General features: G+C 46.6%; 7 pseudogenes; all 7 read left to right on the top strand.

Annotated features, from left to right (window-relative positions):
- The first annotated feature begins 770 nt into the window (after positions 1–770).
- LOC130346862 (U2 spliceosomal RNA) lies at positions 771–1,034 on the top strand (annotated as a pseudogene).
- Positions 1,035–2,522: 1,488 nt separating this feature from the next.
- Positions 2,523–2,786, top strand: LOC130346861 (U2 spliceosomal RNA; annotated as a pseudogene).
- Positions 2,787–4,252: 1,466 nt separating this feature from the next.
- On the top strand, positions 4,253–4,516 carry LOC130346860 (U2 spliceosomal RNA; annotated as a pseudogene).
- A 1,482-nt stretch (positions 4,517–5,998) lies between these two features.
- LOC130346859 (U2 spliceosomal RNA) lies at positions 5,999–6,262 on the top strand (annotated as a pseudogene).
- Positions 6,263–7,746: 1,484 nt separating this feature from the next.
- LOC130346858 (U2 spliceosomal RNA) lies at positions 7,747–8,010 on the top strand (annotated as a pseudogene).
- Positions 8,011–9,499: 1,489 nt separating this feature from the next.
- Positions 9,500–9,764, top strand: LOC130346828 (U2 spliceosomal RNA; annotated as a pseudogene).
- A 7,110-nt stretch (positions 9,765–16,874) lies between these two features.
- On the top strand, positions 16,875–17,138 carry LOC130346838 (U2 spliceosomal RNA; annotated as a pseudogene).
- Positions 17,139–17,695: the final 557 nt, after the last annotated feature.

Here is a 17,695-nt window from a genome sequence, read left to right as displayed (position 1 = left end):
GTCTGAATGACAGAAAGAAAAAAGGATGAAGAAAGAAGCATGAAGAAAAAAAAATGTATATGGAGTTGCTGACATGAGTGCAATCTACAAAGCCGTTGAGGCTGATCCTCATGGGAGGATTATTGCACCAGGACCCTTAGCACTTTTAAAATGCCATTCAATGCCACGGGCTAGATGTAAACTGCAGATGACCATGTTGTGGTAGTTACCATGGATACCCAAGTGATGTGTGAGCTAACACATAGGTCCAACAGATTCCAAGAAGGCCAGAATCACCAGCGGCACCACCATCGATTGTCAGGTCACCCGGATTCAGCAAATACCAGAGTCCAAAATGATGCAGGTTTATACTGTTAATTTTCAGTTTATCGTTACAGTTGGTGTTATTCCATGTCGGAAGGGACGCAGCTACAGCCAGTGGGGTAACTAGAGACAGGCAGGCAGCTATGTGCAACAAAGGTAGGCGTGTTGTTTTCATATGCAGATCTGAAATATTGTCTTATATGCAAGAGGAGGAGTGATGGGGGTTCAGGCAAAAGCCAGGCTATGGATTGCATTGCTAAATGCTCCATCAGAGTGCAATGGTCGCCTGTCCTTTTTTTAAGTGATGATGTGGGTTTAGCCTGTGCTGTATGTATGTATGGGTGGCTGACTGCCACCCACCCAGAAAGTGTATGGGAGGCTGGTTGGCTGCCAGCCTTCCTTCCATTCCTATGAGTAATGTGAGTGCTCATGAAGGGGACATGGTTGGGTCCACCCCTTTCCCGGTTATCCCCTCTAGGCCTTTTGGCTTAGATCAAGTGTAAAAAAAGAAAGGATCTTGCGACAGATCGCATCCTGAGGCACGTTTTTTTTTGTGTGAATACTTGCACTTGGGTGACTTGTGAGCACATACTGATACATACGTTCCCTATCTGGGGACCATAAATTAAATGGATTTTTGAGAAAGGGAGCTGATTTGGAAGCTTGCTTCTGTCGCCCTATGCATTGACCCGATGTGGCAGTATCTTCGGGTAGTGAACAGTGCACCACCCCATTCCAGTGTTAAACAAGAAAGATTCTCATTTAATCCTCCGTGGGTGAGAATTTGAGTTTGAGAATTGGAGACCAAAATGATGAGTTGCACTGACTGGTTTATGAACGTCTATTCATTTAGCGTTTTAATGACCATGTTTGCACACTGATTGGTGTAAAAAAATAAAATAAAACTAAATAATAATAATCTAGCACACCTGTGCAGGTTTGACATGACATGACAGGTAGCTGTCTTGTGGGTGGTGCTGAATCCTGTTAAATGACATGAGGGTCTCATGCCTATACACAAGGGTGTGTCATTGCTGTTGCTTGACCATGCATTGGTTTCTGTGGTCAGTGAATGATAAAAACAAAATTTACCATCCATTGATGGATGGGAAATCCGCCATGAGGCATTTGTTTTTAGAAACTGCTGCTCACAACCAATGTTGCAATGGAGTGTCTCCATCTGCTGGTGGTATTGGAAAGGCATTAGTGCTATGACAGGGTCTGAAGAAGAAGAAGAAGAAGAAGAAGAAGAAGAAGAAGACGGAAAAAAATATATATAAAAAGAAAAAGAGAGAGAGAGAGAGAGAGACTGACTTAGTGAGCGAGTGAGTGAGAGAGTGAGAGTGAGTGAGAGTGAATGAGTGAGTGAGTGATTGAGTGAGTGAGTGAGTGAGTGAGTGAGAACAAATGAGTTAAAGCAAGTGAGTGAGAGAGATCGAATGAATGAAAGTCTGAATGACAGAAAGAAAAAAGGATGAAGAAAGAAGCATGAAGAAAAAAAAATGTATATGGAGTTGCTGACATGAGTGCAATCTACAAAGCCGTTGAGGCTGATCCTCATGGGAGGATTATTGCACCAGGACCCTTAGCACTTTTAAAATGCCATTCAATGCCACGGGCTAGATGTAAACTGCAGATGACCATGTTGTGGTAGTTACCATGGATACCCAAGTGATGTGTGAGCTAACACATAGGCCCAACAGATTCCAAGAAGGCCAGAATCACCAGCGGCACCACCATCGATTGTCAGGTCACCCGGATTCAGCAAATACCAGAGTCCAAAATGATGCAGGTTTATACTGTTAATTTTCAGTTTATCGTTACAGTTGGTGTTATTCCATGTCGGAAGGGACGCAGCTACAGCCAGTGGGGTAACTAGAGACAGGCAGGCAGCTATGTGCAACAAAGGTAGGCGTGTTGTTTTCATATGCAGATCTGAAATATTGTCTTATATGCAAGAGGAGGAGTGATGGGGGTTCAGGCAAAAGCCAGGCTATGGATTGCATTGCTAAATGCTCCATCAGAGTGCAATGGTCGCCTGTCCTTTTTTTAAGTGATGATGTGGGTTTAGCCTGTGCTGTATGTATGTATGGGTGGCTGACTGCCACCCACCCAGAAAGTGTATGGGAGGCTGGTTGGCTGCCAGCCTTCCTTCCATTCCTATGAGTAATGTGAGTGCTCATGAAGGGGACATGGTTGGGTCCACCCCTTTCCCGGTTATCCCCTCTAGGCCTTTTGGCTTAGATCAAGTGTAAAAAAAGAAAGGATCTTGCGACAGATCGCATCCTGAGGCACGTTTTTTTTTGTGTGAATACTTGCACTTGGGTGACTTGTGAGCACATACTGATACATACGTTCCCTATCTGGGGACCATAAATTAAATGGATTTTTGAGAAAGGGAGCTGATTTGGAAGCTTGCTTCTGTCGCCCTATGCATTGACCCGATGTGGCAGTATCTTCGGGTAGTGAACAGTGCACCACCCCATTCCAGTGTTAAACAAGAAAGATTCTCATTTAATCCTCCGTGGGTGAGAATTTGAGTTTGAGAATTGGAGACCAAAATGATGAGTTGCACTGACTGGTTTATGAACGTCTATTCATTTAGCGTTTTAATGACCATGTTTGCACACTGATTGGTGTAAAAAAATAAAATAAAACTAAATAATAATAATCTAGCACACCTGTGCAGGTTTGACATGACATGACAGGTAGCTGTCTTGTGGGTGGTGCTGAATCCTGTTAAATGACATGAGGGTCTCATGCCTATACACAAGGGTGTGTCATTGCTGTTGCTTGACCATGCATTGGTTTCTGTGGTCAGTGAATGATAAAAACAAAATTTACCATCCATTGATGGATGGGAAATCCGCCATGAGGCATTTGTTTTTAGAAACTGCTGCTCACAACCAATGTTGCAATGGAGTGTCTCCATCTGCTGGTGGTATTGGAAAGGCATTAGTGCTATGACAGGGTCTGAAGAAGAAGAAGAAGAAGAAGAAGACGGAAAAAAATATATATAAAAAGAAAAAGAGAGAGAGAGAGAGAGACTGACTTAGTGAGCGAGTGAGTGAGAGAGTGAGAGTGAGTGAGAGTGAATGAGTGAGTGAGTGATTGAGTGAGTGAGTGAGTGAGAACAAATGAGTTAAAGCAAGTGAGTGAGAGAGATCGAATGAATGAAAGTCTGAATGACAGAAAGAAAAAAGGATGAAGAAAGAAGCATGAAGAAAAAAAAATGTATATGGAGTTGCTGACATGAGTGCAATCTACAAAGCCGTTGAGGCTGATCCTCATGGGAGGATTATTGCACCAGGACCCTTAGCACTTTTAAAATGCCATTCAATGCCACGGGCTAGATGTAAACTGCAGATGACCATGTTGTGGTAGTTACCATGGATACCCAAGTGATGTGTGAGCTAACACATAGGCCCAACAGATTCCAAGAAGGCCAGAATCACCAGCGGCACCACCATCGATTGTCAGGTCACCCGGATTCAGCAAATACCAGAGTCCAAAATGATGCAGGTTTATACTGTTAATTTTCAGTTTATCGTTACAGTTGGTGTTATTCCATGTCGGAAGGGACGCAGCTACAGCCAGTGGGGTAACTAGAGACAGGCAGGCAGCTATGTGCAACAAAGGTAGGCGTATTGTTTTCATATGCAGATCTGAAATATTGTCTTATATGCAAGAGGAGGAGTGATGGGGGTTCAGGCAAAAGCCAGGCTATGGATTGCATTGCTAAATGCTCCATCAGAGTGCAATGGTCGCCTGTCCTTTTTTTAAGTGATGATGTGGGTTTAGCCTGTGCTGTATGTATGTATGGGTGGCTGACTGCCACCCACCCAGAAAGTGTATGGGAGGCTGGTTGGCTGCCAGCCTTCCTTCCATTCCTATGAGTAATGTGAGTGCTCATGAAGGGGACATGGTTGGGTCTACCCCTTTCCCGGTTATCCCCTCTAGGCCTTTTGGCTTAGATCAAGTGTAAAAAAAGAAAGGATCTTGCGACAGATCGCATCCTGAGGCACGTTTTTTTTTGTGTGAATACTTGCACTTGGGTGACTTGTGAGCACATACTGATACATACGTTCCCTATCTGGGGACCATAAATTAAATGGATTTTTGAGAAAGGGAGCTGATTTGGAAGCTTGCTTCTGTCGCCCTATGCATTGACCCGATGTGGCAGTATCTTCGGGTAGTGAACAGTGCACCACCCCATTCCAGTGTTAAACAAGAAAGATTCTCATTTAATCCTCCGTGGGTGAGAATTTGAGTTTGAGAATTGGAGACCAAAATGATGAGTTGCACTGACTGGTTTATGAACGTCTATTCATTTAGCGTTTTAATGACCATGTTTGCACACTGATTGGTGTAAAAAAATAAAATAAAACTAAATAATAATAATCTAGCACACCTGTGCAGGTTTGACATGACATGACAGGTAGCTGTCTTGTGGGTGGTGCTGAATCCTGTTAAATGACATGAGGGTCTCATGCCTATACACAAGGGTGTGTCATTGCTGTTGCTTGACCATGCATTGGTTTCTGTGGTCAGTGAATGATAAAAACAAAATTTACCATCCATTGATGGATGGGAAATCCGCCATGAGGCATTTGTTTTTAGAAACTGCTGCTCACAACCAATGTTGCAATGGAGTGTCTCCATCTGCTGGTGGTATTGGAAAGGCATTAGTGCTATGACAGGGTCTGAAGAAGAAGAAGAAGAAGAAGAAGAAGAAGAAGAAGACGGAAAAAAATATATATAAAAAGAAAAAGAGAGAGAGAGAGAGAGACTGACTTAGTGAGCGAGTGAGTGAGAGAGTGAGAGTGAGTGAGAGTGAATGAGTGAGTGAGTGATTGAGTGAGTGAGTGAGTGAGTGAGAACAAATGAGTTAAAGCAAGTGAGTGAGAGAGATCGAATGAATGAAAGTCTGAATGACAGAAAGAAAAAAGGATGAAGAAAGAAGCATGAAGAAAAAAAAATGTATATGGAGTTGCTGACATGAGTGCAATCTACAAAGCCGTTGAGGCTGATCCTCATAGGAGGATTATTGCACCAGGACCCTTAGCACTTTTAAAATGCCATTCAATGCCACGGGCTAGATGTAAACTGCAGATGACCATGTTGTGGTAGTTACCATGGATACCCAAGTGATGTGTGAGCTAACACATAGGCCCAACAGATTCCAAGAAGGCCAGAATCACCAGCGGCACCACCATCGATTGTCAGGTCACCCGGATTCAGCAAATACCAGAGTCCAAAATGATGCAGGTTTATACTGTTAATTTTCAGTTTATCGTTACAGTTGGTGTTATTCCATGTCGGAAGGGACGCAGCTACAGCCAGTGGGGTAACTAGAGACAGGCAGGCAGCTATGTGCAACAAAGGTAGGCGTGTTGTTTTCATATGCAGATCTGAAATATTGTCTTATATGCAAGAGGAGGAGTGATGGGGGTTCAGGCAAAAGCCAGGCTATGGATTGCATTGCTAAATGCTCCATCAGAGTGCAATGGTCGCCTGTCCTTTTTTTAAGTGATGATGTGGGTTTAGCCTGTGCTGTATGTATGTATGGGTGGCTGACTGCCACCCACCCAGAAAGTGTATGGGAGGCTGGTTGGCTGCCAGCCTTCCTTCCATTCCTATGAGTAATGTGAGTGCTCATGAAGGGGACATGGTTGGGTCCACCCCTTTCCCGGTTATCCCCTCTAGGCCTTTTGGCTTAGATCAAGTGTAAAAAAAGAAAGGATCTTGCGACAGATCGCATCCTGAGGCACGTTTTTTTTTGTGTGAATACTTGCACTTGGGTGACTTGTGAGCACATACTGATACATACGTTCCCTATCTGGGGACCATAAATTAAATGGATTTTTGAGAAAGGGAGCTGATTTGGAAGCTTGCTTCTGTCGCCCTATGCATTGACCCGATGTGGCAGTATCTTCGGGTAGTGAACAGTGCACCACCCCATTCCAGTGTTAAACAAGAAAGATTCTCATTTAATCCTCCGTGGGTGAGAATTTGAGTTTGAGAATTGGAGACCAAAATGATGAGTTGCACTGACTGGTTTATGAACGTCTATTCATTTAGCGTTTTAATGACCATGTTTGCACACTGATTGGTGTAAAAAAATAAAATAAAACTAAATAATAATAATCTAGCACACCTGTGCAGGTTTGACATGACATGACAGGTAGCTGTCTTGTGGGTGGTGCTGAATCCTGTTAAATGACATGAGGGTCTCATGCCTATACACAAGGGTGTGTCATTGCTGTTGCTTGACCATGCATTGGTTTCTGTGGTCAGTGAATGATAAAAACAAAATTTACCATCCATTGATGGATGGGAAATCCGCCATGAGGCATTTGTTTTTAGAAACTGCTGCTCACAACCAATGTTGCAATGGAGTGTCTCCATCTGCTGGTGGTATTGGAAAGGCATTAGTGCTATGACAGGGTCTGAAGAAGAAGAAGAAGAAGAAGAAGAAGAAGAAGAAGACGGAAAAAAATATATATAAAAAGAAAAAGAGAGAGAGAGAGAGACTGACTTAGTGAGCGAGTGAGTGAGAGAGTGAGAGTGAGTGAGAGTGAATGAGTGAGTGAGTGATTGAGTGAGTGAGTGAGTGAGTGAGTGAGAACAAATGAGTTAAAGCAAGTGAGTGAGAGAGATCGAATGAATGAAAGTCTGAATGACAGAAAGAAAAAAGGATGAAGAAAGAAGCATGAAGAAAAAAAAATGTATATGGAGTTGCTGACATGAGTGCAATCTACAAAGCCGTTGAGGCTGATCCTCATGGGAGGATTATTGCACCAGGACCCTTAGCACTTTTAAAATGCCATTCAATGCCACGGGCTAGATGTAAACTGCAGATGACCATGTTGTGGTAGTTACCATGGATACCCAAGTGATGTGTGAGCTAACACATAGGCCCAACAGATTCCAAGAAGGCCAGAATCACCAGCGGCACCACCATCGATTGTCAGGTCACCCGGATTCAGCAAATACCAGAGTCCAAAATGATGCAGGTTTATACTGTTAATTTTCAGTTTATCGTTACAGTTGGTGTTATTCCATGTCGGAAGGGACGCAGCTACAGCCAGTGGGGTAACTAGAGACAGGCAGGCAGCTATGTGCAACAAAGGTAGGCGTGTTGTTTTCATATGCAGATCTGAAATATTGTCTTATATGCAAGAGGAGGAGTGATGGGGGTTCAGGCAAAAGCCAGGCTATGGATTGCATTGCTAAATGCTCCATCAGAGTGCAATGGTCGCCTGTCCTTTTTTTAAGTGATGATGTGGGTTTAGCCTGTGCTGTATGTATGTATGGGTGGCTGACTGCCACCCACCCAGAAAGTGTATGGGAGGCTGGTTGGCTGCCAGCCTTCCTTCCATTCCTATGAGTAATGTGAGTGCTCATGAAGGGGACATGGTTGGGTCCACCCCTTTCCCGGTTATCCCCTCTAGGCCTTTTGGCTTAGATCAAGTGTAAAAAAAGAAAGGATCTTGCGACAGATCGCATCCTGAGGCACGTTTTTTTTTGTGTGAATACTTGCACTTGGGTGACTTGTGAGCACATACTGATACATACGTTCCCTATCTGGGGACCATAAATTAAATGGATTTTTGAGAAAGGGAGCTGATTTGGAAGCTTGCTTCTGTCGCCCTATGCATTGACCCGATGTGGCAGTATCTTCGGGTAGTGAACAGTGCACCACCCCATTCCAGTGTTAAACAAGAAAGATTCTCATTTAATCCTCCGTGGGTGAGAATTTGAGTTTGAGAATTGGAGACCAAAATGATGAGTTGCACTGACTGGTTTATGAACGTCTATTCATTTAGCGTTTTAATGACCATGTTTGCACACTGATTGGTGTAAAAAAATAAAATAAAACTAAATAATAATAATCTAGCACACCTGTGCAGGTTTGACATGACATGACAGGTAGCTGTCTTGTGGGTGGTGCTGAATCCTGTTAAATGACATGAGGGTCTCATGCCTATACACAAGGGTGTGTCATTGCTGTTGCTTGACCATGCATTGGTTTCTGTGGTCAGTGAATGATAAAAACAAAATTTACCATCCATTGATGGATGGGAAATCCGCCATGAGGCATTTGTTTTTAGAAACTGCTGCTCACAACCAATGTTGCAATGGAGTGTCTCCATCTGCTGGTGGTATTGGAAAGGCATTAGTGCTATGACAGGGTCTGAAGAAGAAGAAGAAGAAGAAGAAGAAGAAGAAGAAGAAGACGGAAAAAAATATATATAAAAAGAAAAAGAGAGAGAGAGAGAGAGACTGACTTAGTGAGCGAGTGAGTGAGAGAGTGAGAGTGAGTGAGAGTGAATGAGTGAGTGAGTGATTGAGTGAGTGAGTGAGTGAGTGAGTGAGAACAAATGAGTTAAAGCAAGTGAGTGAGAGAGATCGAATGAATGAAAGTCTGAATGACAGAAAGAAAAAAGGATGAAGAAAGAAGCATGAAGAAAAAAAAATGTATATGGAGTTGCTGACATGAGTGCAATCTACAAAGCCGTTGAGGCTGATCCTCATGGGAGGATTATTGCACCAGGACCCTTAGCACTTTTAAAATGCCATTCAATGCCACGGGCTAGATGTAAACTGCAGATGACCATGTTGTGGTAGTTACCATGGATACCCAAGTGATGTGTGAGCTAACACATAGGCCCAACAGATTCCAAGAAGGCCAGAATCACCAGCGGCACCACCATCGATTGTCAGGTCACCCGGATTCAGCAAATACCAGAGTCCAAAATGATGCAGGTTTATACTGTTAATTTTCAGTTTATCGTTACAGTTGGTGTTATTCCATGTCGGAAGGGACGCAGCTACAGCCAGTGGGGTAACTAGAGACAGGCAGGCAGCTATGTGCAACAAAGGTAGGCGTGTTGTTTTCATATGCAGATCTGAAATATTGTCTTATATGCAAGAGGAGGAGTGATGGGGGTTCAGGCAAAAGCCAGGCTATGGATTGCATTGCTAAATGCTCCATCAGAGTGCAATGGTCGCCTGTCCTTTTTTTAAGTGATGATGTGGGTTTAGCCTGTGCTGTATGTATGTATGGGTGGCTGACTGCCACCCACCCAGAAAGTGTATGGGAGGCTGGTTGGCTGCCAGCCTTCCTTCCATTCCTATGAGTAATGTGAGTGCTCATGAAGGGGACATGGTTGGGTCCACCCCTTTCCCGGTTATCCCCTCTAGGCCTTTTGGCTTAGATCAAGTGTAAAAAAAGAAAGGATCTTGCGACAGATCGCATCCTGAGGCACGTTTTTTTTTTGTGTGAATACTTGCACTTGGGTGACTTGTGAGCACATACTGATACATACGTTCCCTATCTGGGGACCATAAATTAAATGGATTTTTGAGAAAGGGAGCTGATTTGGAAGCTTGCTTCTGTCGCCCTATGCATTGACCCGATGTGGCAGTATCTTCGGGTAGTGAACAGTGCACCACCCCATTCCAGTGTTAAACAAGAAAGATTCTCATTTAATCCTCCGTGGGTGAGAATTTGAGTTTGAGAATTGGAGACCAAAATGATGAGTTGCACTGACTGGTTTATGAACGTCTATTCATTTAGCGTTTTAATGACCATGTTTGCACACTGATTGGTGTAAAAAAATAAAATAAAACTAAATAATAATAATCTAGCACACCTGTGCAGGTTTGACATGACATGACAGGTAGCTGTCTTGTGGGTGGTGCTGAATCCTGTTAAATGACATGAGGGTCTCATGCCTATACACAAGGGTGTGTCATTGCTGTTGCTTGACCATGCATTGGTTTCTGTGGTCAGTGAATGATAAAAACAAAATTTACCATCCATTGATGGATGGGAAATCCGCCATGAGGCATTTGTTTTTAGAAACTGCTGCTCACAACCAATGTTGCAATGGAGTGTCTCCATCTGCTGGTGGTATTGGAAAGGCATTAGTGCTATGACAGGGTCTGAAGAAGAAGAAGAAGAAGAAGAAGACGGAAAAAAATATATATAAAAAGAAAAAGAGAGAGAGAGAGAGAGACTGACTTAGTGAGCGAGTGAGTGAGAGAGTGAGAGTGAGTGAGAGTGAATGAGTGAGTGAGTGAGTGATTGAGTGAGTGAGTGAGTGAGTGAGAACAAATGAGTTAAAGCAAGTGAGTGAGAGAGATCGAATGAATGAAAGTCTGAATGACAGAAAGAAAAAAGGATGAAGAAAGAAGCATGAAGAAAAAAAAATGTATATGGAGTTGCTGACATGAGTGCAATCTACAAAGCCGTTGAGGCTGATCCTCATGGGAGGATTATTGCACCAGGACCCTTAGCACTTTTAAAATGCCATTCAATGCCACGGGCTAGATGTAAACTGAAGATGACCATGTTGTGGTAGTTACCATGGATACCCAAGTGATGTGTGAGCTAACACATAGGCCCAACAGATTCCAAGAAGGCCAGAATCACCAGCGGCACCACCATCGATTGTCAGGTCACCCGGATTCAGCAAATACCAGAGTCCAAAATGATGCAGGTTTATACTGTTAATTTTCAGTTTATCGTTACAGTTGGTGTTATTCCATGTCGGAAGGGACGCAGCTACAGCCAGTGGGGTAACTAGAGACAGGCAGGCAGCTATGTGCAACAAAGGTAGGCGTGTTGTTTTCATATGCAGATCTGAAATATTGTCTTATATGCAAGAGGAGGAGTGATGGGGGTTCAGGCAAAAGCCAGGCTATGGATTGCTGTCACGATGCCGGCTGGCAGGTAGTGGATCCTCTGTGCCAGAGAGGGATTGGCGTGGACCGTGCTAGTGGACCGGTTCTAAGCCACTACTGGTTTTCACCAGAGCCCGCCGCAAAGCGGGATGGTCTTGCTGCGGCGGTAGTGACCAGGTCGTATCCACTAGCAACGGCTCACCTCTCTGACTGCTGAAGATAGGCGCGGTACAAGGGAGTAGGCAAAAGCAAGGTCGGACGTAGCAGAAGGTCGGGGCAGGCAGCAAGGATCGTAGTCAGGGGCAACGGCAGAAGGTCTGGAAACACAGGCAAGGAACACACAAGGAACGCTTTCACTGGCACTAAGGCAACAAGATCCGGCAAGGGAGTGCAGGGGAAGTGAGGTGATATAGGGAAGTGCACAGGTGAACACACTAATTGGGACCACTGCGCCAATCAGCGGCGCAGTGGCCCTTTAAATCGCAGAGACCCGGCGCGCGCGCGCCCTAGGGAGCGGGGCCGCACGCGCCGGGACAGAACAGACGGAGAGCGAGTCAGGTAGGGGAGCCGGGGTGCGCATCGCGAGCGGGCGCTACCCGCATCGCGAATCGCATCCCGGCTGGCAGCGGAATCGCAGCGCCCCGGGTCAGAGGACGTGACCGGAGCGCTGCCGCAGGGAGAGTGAAGCGAGCGCTCCGGGGAGGAGCGGGGACCCGGAGCGCTCGGCGTAACAGTACCCCCCCCCCTTGGGTCTCCCCCTCTTCTTAGAGCCTGAGAACCTGAGGAGCAGACTTTTGTCTAGGATGTTGTCCTCAGGTTCCCAGGATCTCTCTTCAGGACCACAACCCTCCCAGTCCACTAAAAAAAAATTTTTCCCTCTGACCTTTTTGGCAGCTAAAATTTCTTTGACCGAGAAGATGTCCGAGGAGCCGGAAACAGGAGTGGGAGGAACAGATTTGGGAGAAAAACGGTTGAGGATGAGTGGTTTGAGAAGAGAGACGTGAAAGGCATTAGGGATACGAAGAGAGGGAGGAAGAAGAAGTTTATAAGAGACAGGATTAATTTGACACAAAATTTTGAAAGGACCAAGATAGCGTGGTCCCAACTTGTAGCTAGGGACACGGAAGCGGACATATTTAGCGGAGAGCCATACCTTGTCTCCAGGGGAAAAAACGGGGGGAGCTCTTCTTTTCTTATCCGCGAACTTCTTCATGCGTGATGAAGCCTGTAAGAGAGAATTTTGGGTCTCTCTCCATATGATGGAAAGGTCACGAGAAATTTCATCCACAGCGGGCAGACCAGAGGGCAAGGGAGTAGGGAGGGGGGGAAGAGGGTGACGGCCGTACACCACGAAAAATGGGGATTTGGAGGAAGACTCAGAGACCCTGAAGTTATACGAGAATTCGGCCCATGGGAGGAGATCTGCCCAGTCATCCTGGCGGGAGGAAACAAAATGTCGCAAATAATCACCCAAGATCTGGTTAATCCTTTCTACTTGTCCATTGGACTGGGGATGATATGCAGAAGAAAAATTTAATTTAATCTTGAGTTGTTTACAGAGAGCCCTCCAGAATTTAGACACGAATTGGACGCCTCTATCCGAGACAATCTGCGTAGGCAACCCGTGAAGACGAAAAATGTGTACAAAAAATTGTTTAGCCAACTGAGGCGCAGAAGGAAGACCAGGAAGAGGGATGAAATGTGCCATTTTGGAGAATCGATCAACGACCACCCAAATAACAGTGTTGCCACGGGAAGGGGGTAAATCAGTAATAAAATCCATACCAATCAGAGACCAAGGCTGTTCGGGGACAGGCAGAGGATGAAGAAAACCAGCGGGCTTCTGGCGAGGAGTCTTATCCCGGGCACAGATAGTGCAGGCTCGCACAAAGTCCACAACATCCGTCTCCAGAGTCGGCCACCAATAGAAGCGGGAGATGAGTTGCACAGATTTCTTGATACCCGCATGACCTGCGAGATGGGAGGAGTGACCCCATTTGAGGATTCCGAGGCGTTGGCGAGGAGAAACAAAGGTCTTTCCTGGAGGAGTCTGCCTGATGGAGGCAGGAGAAGTGGAGATCAGGCAGTCAGGTGGAATGATGTGTTGCGGAGAGAGTTCAACTTCTGAGGCATCCGAGGAACGAGAGAGAGCATCGGCCCTAATGTTCTTATCGGCAGGACGAAAGTGAATCTCAAAATTAAATCGGGCAAAGAACAGAGACCACCGGGCCTGGCGAGGATTCAGCCGTTGGGCAGACTGGAGGTAGGAGAGGTTCTTGTGGTCGGTGTAGATAATAACAGGAGAACTTGATCCCTCCAGCAGATGCCTCCATTCCTCAAGTGCTAATTTAATGGCTAGAAGCTCTCGATCCCCGATGGAGTAGTTCCTCTCCGCTGGAGAGAAGGTCCTAGAGAAAAAACCACAAGTGACAGCATGCCCGGAAGAATTTTTTTGTAGAAGAACAGCTCTAGCTCCCACTGAGGAGGCATCAACCTCCAATAGGAAGGGTTTGGAAGGGTCAGGTCTGGAGAGGACGGGAGCCGAAGAAAAGGCAGACTTGAGTCGTTTAAAGGCGTCTTCTGCTTGAGGAGGCCAGGACTTGGAATCAGCATTTTTTTTGGTTAAAGCCACGATAGGAGCCACAATGGTAGAAAAATGTGGAATAAATTGCCTGTAATAATTGGCGAACCCCAAAAAGCGTTGGATAGCACGGAGTCCGGAGGGGCGTGGCCAATCTAAGACGGCAGAGAGTTTGTCTGGATCCATCTGTAGTCCCTGGCCAGAGACCAAATATCCTAGAAAAGGAAGAGATTGGCATTCAAACAGACATTTTTCAATTTTGGCATAGAGTTGGTTGTCACGAAGTCTCTGAAGAACCATACGGACATGCTGGCGGTGTTCTTCTAGATTGGCAGAAAAAATTAGGATATCGTCCAGATATACAACAACACAGGAGTATAACAGATCACGAAAAATTTCATTGACAAAGTCTTGGAAGACGGCAGGGGCGTTGCACAGTCCAAAGGGCATGACCAGATACTCAAAGTGTCCATCTCTGGTGTTAAATGCCGTTTTCCACTCGTCCCCCTCTCTGATGCGGATGAGGTTATAGGCGCCTCTTAAGTCCAATTTAGTGAAGATGTGGGCACCTTGGAGGCGATCAAAGAGTTCAGAGATGAGGGGTAAGGGGTAGCGTTTCTTAACCGTGATTTTATTAAGACCGCGGTAGTCAATGCAAGGACGTAGGGAGCCATCTTTTTTGGACACAAAGAAAAATCCGGCTCCGGCAGGAGAGGAGGATTTACGGATAAAGCCCTTTTTTAGATTCTCCTGGACGTATTCGGACATGGCAAGAGTCTCTGGGGCAGAGAGAGGATAAATTCTGCCCCGGGGTGGAGTAGTGCCCGGGAGGAGGTCGATAGGGCAATCATAAGGCCTGTGAGGAGGTAGAGTCTCAGCTTGTTTTTTGCAGAAAACATCCGCGAAGTCCATATAGGCCTTAGGGAGACCGGTTACTGGAGGAACCACAGAGTTACGGCAAGGGTTACTGGGAACCGGTTTTAGACAGTTCTTGGAACAAGAGGACCCCCAACTCTTGATCTCCCCAGTGGACCAATCCAGGGTAGGGGAATGAAGTTGAAGCCAGGGAAGTCCAAGGAGAATTTCCGAGGTGCAATTGGGGAGGACCAAAAGTTCAATCCTCTCATGATGAGATCCGATGCTCATAAGAAGGGGCTCCGTGCGGAAACGTATGGTACAGTCCAATCTTTCATTATTTACACAATTGATGTAGAGGGGTCTGGCGAGACTGGTCACCGGGATGTTGAACCTGTTGACGAGAGAGGCCAAAATAAAATTTCCTGCAGATCCAGAGTCCAAGAAGGCCACTGTAGAGAAGGAGAAGGCAGAGGCAGACATCCGCACAGGCACAGTAAGACGTGGAGAAGCAGAGTAGACATCAAGGACTGTCTCACCTTTGTGCGGAGTCAGCGTACGTCTTTCCAGGCGGGGAGGACGGATAGGACAATCTCTCAGGAAGTGTTCGGTACTAGCACAGTACAGGCAGAGGTTCTCCATACGGCGTCGTGTCCTCTCTTGAGGTGTCAGGCGAGACCGGTCGACCTGCATAGCCTCCACGGCGGGAGGCACAGGAACAGATTGCAGGGGACCAGAGGAGAGAGGAGCCGAGGAGAAGAAACGCCTCGTGCGAACAGAGTCCATATCTTGGCGGAGTTCCTGACGCCTTTCGGAAAAACGCATGTCAATGCGAGTGGCTAGGTGAATAAGTTCATGTAGATTAGCAGGAATTTCTCGTGCGGCCAGAACATCTTTAATGTTGCTGGATAGGCCTTTTTTGATGGTCGCGCAGAGGGCCTCATTATTCCAGGACAATTCTGAAGCAAGAGTACGGAATTGTACGGCATACTCGCCAACGGAAGAATTACCCTGGACCAGGTTCAACAGAGCAGTCTCAGCAGAAGAGGCTCGGGCAGGTTCCTCAAAGACACTTCGGATTTCCGAGAAGAAGGAGTGTACAGAGGCAGTGACGGGGTCATTGCGGTCCCAGAGCGGTGTGGCCCATGACAGGGCTTTTCCGGACAGAAGGCTGACTACGAAAGCCACCTTAGACCTTTCAGTGGGAAACAGGTCCGACATCATCTCCAGATGCAGGGAACATTGGGAAAGAAAGCCACGGCAAAACTTAGAGTCCCCATCAAATTTATCCGGCAAGGATAAGCGTATCCCAGGAGCGGCCACTCGCTGCGGAGGAGGTGCAGGAGCTGGCGGAGGAGATGACTGCTGAAGCTGTGGTAGTAACTGTTGTAGCATAACGGTCAGTTGAGACAGCTGTTGGCCTTGTTGCGCTATCTGTTGTGACTGCTGGGCGACCACCGTGGTGAGGTCAGCGACAACTGGCAGAGGAACTTCAGCGGGATCCATGGCCGGATCTACTGTCACGATGCCGGCTGGCAGGTAGTGGATCCTCTGTGCCAGAGAGGGATTGGCGTGGACCGTGCTAGTGGACCGGTTCTAAGCCACTACTGGTTTTCACCAGAGCCCGCCGCAAAGCGGGATGGTCTTGCTGCGGCGGTAGTGACCAGGTCGTATCCACTAGCAACGGCTCACCTCTCTGACTGCTGAAGATAGGCGCGGTACAAGGGAGTAGGCAAAAGCAAGGTCGGACGTAGCAGAAGGTCGGGGCAGGCAGCAAGGATCGTAGTCAGGGGCAACGGCAGAAGGTCTGGAAACACAGGCAAGGAACACACAAGGAACGCTTTCACTGGCACTAAGGCAACAAGATCCGGCAAGGGAGTGCAGGGGAAGTGAGGTGATATAGGGAAGTGCACAGGTGAACACACTAATTGGGACCACTGCGCCAATCAGCGGCGCAGTGGCCCTTTAAATCGCAGAGACCCGGCGCGCGCGCGCCCTAGGGAGCGGGGCCGCGCGCGCCGGGACAGAACAGACGGAGAGCGAGTCAGGTAGGGGAGCCGGGGTGCGCATCGCGAGCGGGCGCTACCCGCATCGCGAATCGCATCCCGGCTGGCAGCGGAATCGCAGCGCCCCGGGTCAGAGGACGTGACCGGAGCGCTGCCGCAGGGAGAGTGAAGCGAGCGCTCCGGGGAGGAGCGGGGACCCGGAGCGCTCGGCGTAACAATTGCATTGCTAAATGCTCCATCAGAGTGCAATGGTCGCCTGTCCTTTTTTTAAGTGATGATGTGGGTTTAGCCTGTGCTGTATGTATGTATGGGTGGCTGACTGCCACCCACCCAGAAAGTGTATGGGAGGCTGGTTGGCTGCCAGCCTTCCTTCCATTCCTATGAGTAATGTGAGTGCTCATGAAGGGGACATGGTTGGGTCCACCCCTTTCCCGGTTATCCCCTCTAGGCCTTTTGGCTTAGATCAAGTGTAAAAAAAGAAAGGATCTTGCGACAGATCGCATCCTGAGGCACGTTTTTTTTTGTGTGAATACTTGCACTTGGGTGACTTGTGAGCACATACTGATACATACGTTCCCTATCTGGGGACCATAAATTTAATGGATTTTTGAGAAAGGGAGCTGATTTGGAAGCTTGCTTCTGTCGCCCTATGCATTGACCCGATGTGGCAGTATCTTCGGGTAGTGAACAGTGCACCACCCCATTCCAGTGTTAAACAAGAAAGATTCTCATTTAATCCTCCGTGGGTGAGAATTTGAGTTTGAGAATTGGAGACCAAAATGATGAGTTGCACTGACTGGTTTATGAACGTCTATTCATTTAGTGTTTTAATGACCATGTTTGCACACTGATTGGTGTAAAAAAATAAAATAAAACTAAATAATAATAATCTAGCACACCTGTGCAGGTTTGACATGACATGACAGGTAGCTGTCTTGTGGGTGGTGCTGAATCCTGTTAAATGACATGAGGGTCTCATGCCTATACACAAGGGTGTGTCATTGCTGTTGCTTGACCATGCATTGGTTTCTGTGGTCAGTGAATGATAAAAACTAAATTTACCATCCATTGATGGATGGGAAATCCGCCATGAGGCATTTGTTTTTAGAAACTGCTGCTCACAACCAATGTTGCAATGGAGTGTCTCCATCTGCTGGTGGTATTGGAAAGGCATTAGTGCTATGACAGGGTCTGAAGAAGAAGAAGAAGAAGAAGAAGAAGAAGAAGAAGAAGAAGAAGAAGACGGAAAAAAATATAT

Source organism: Hyla sarda, unplaced genomic scaffold (genome assembly GCF_029499605.1).
Source record: "Hyla sarda isolate aHylSar1 unplaced genomic scaffold, aHylSar1.hap1 scaffold_803, whole genome shotgun sequence".
In the NCBI taxonomy this organism is placed as follows: domain Eukaryota; kingdom Metazoa; phylum Chordata; class Amphibia; order Anura; family Hylidae; genus Hyla; species Hyla sarda.
This window is presented reverse-complemented; position numbering and strand designations above follow the sequence as displayed.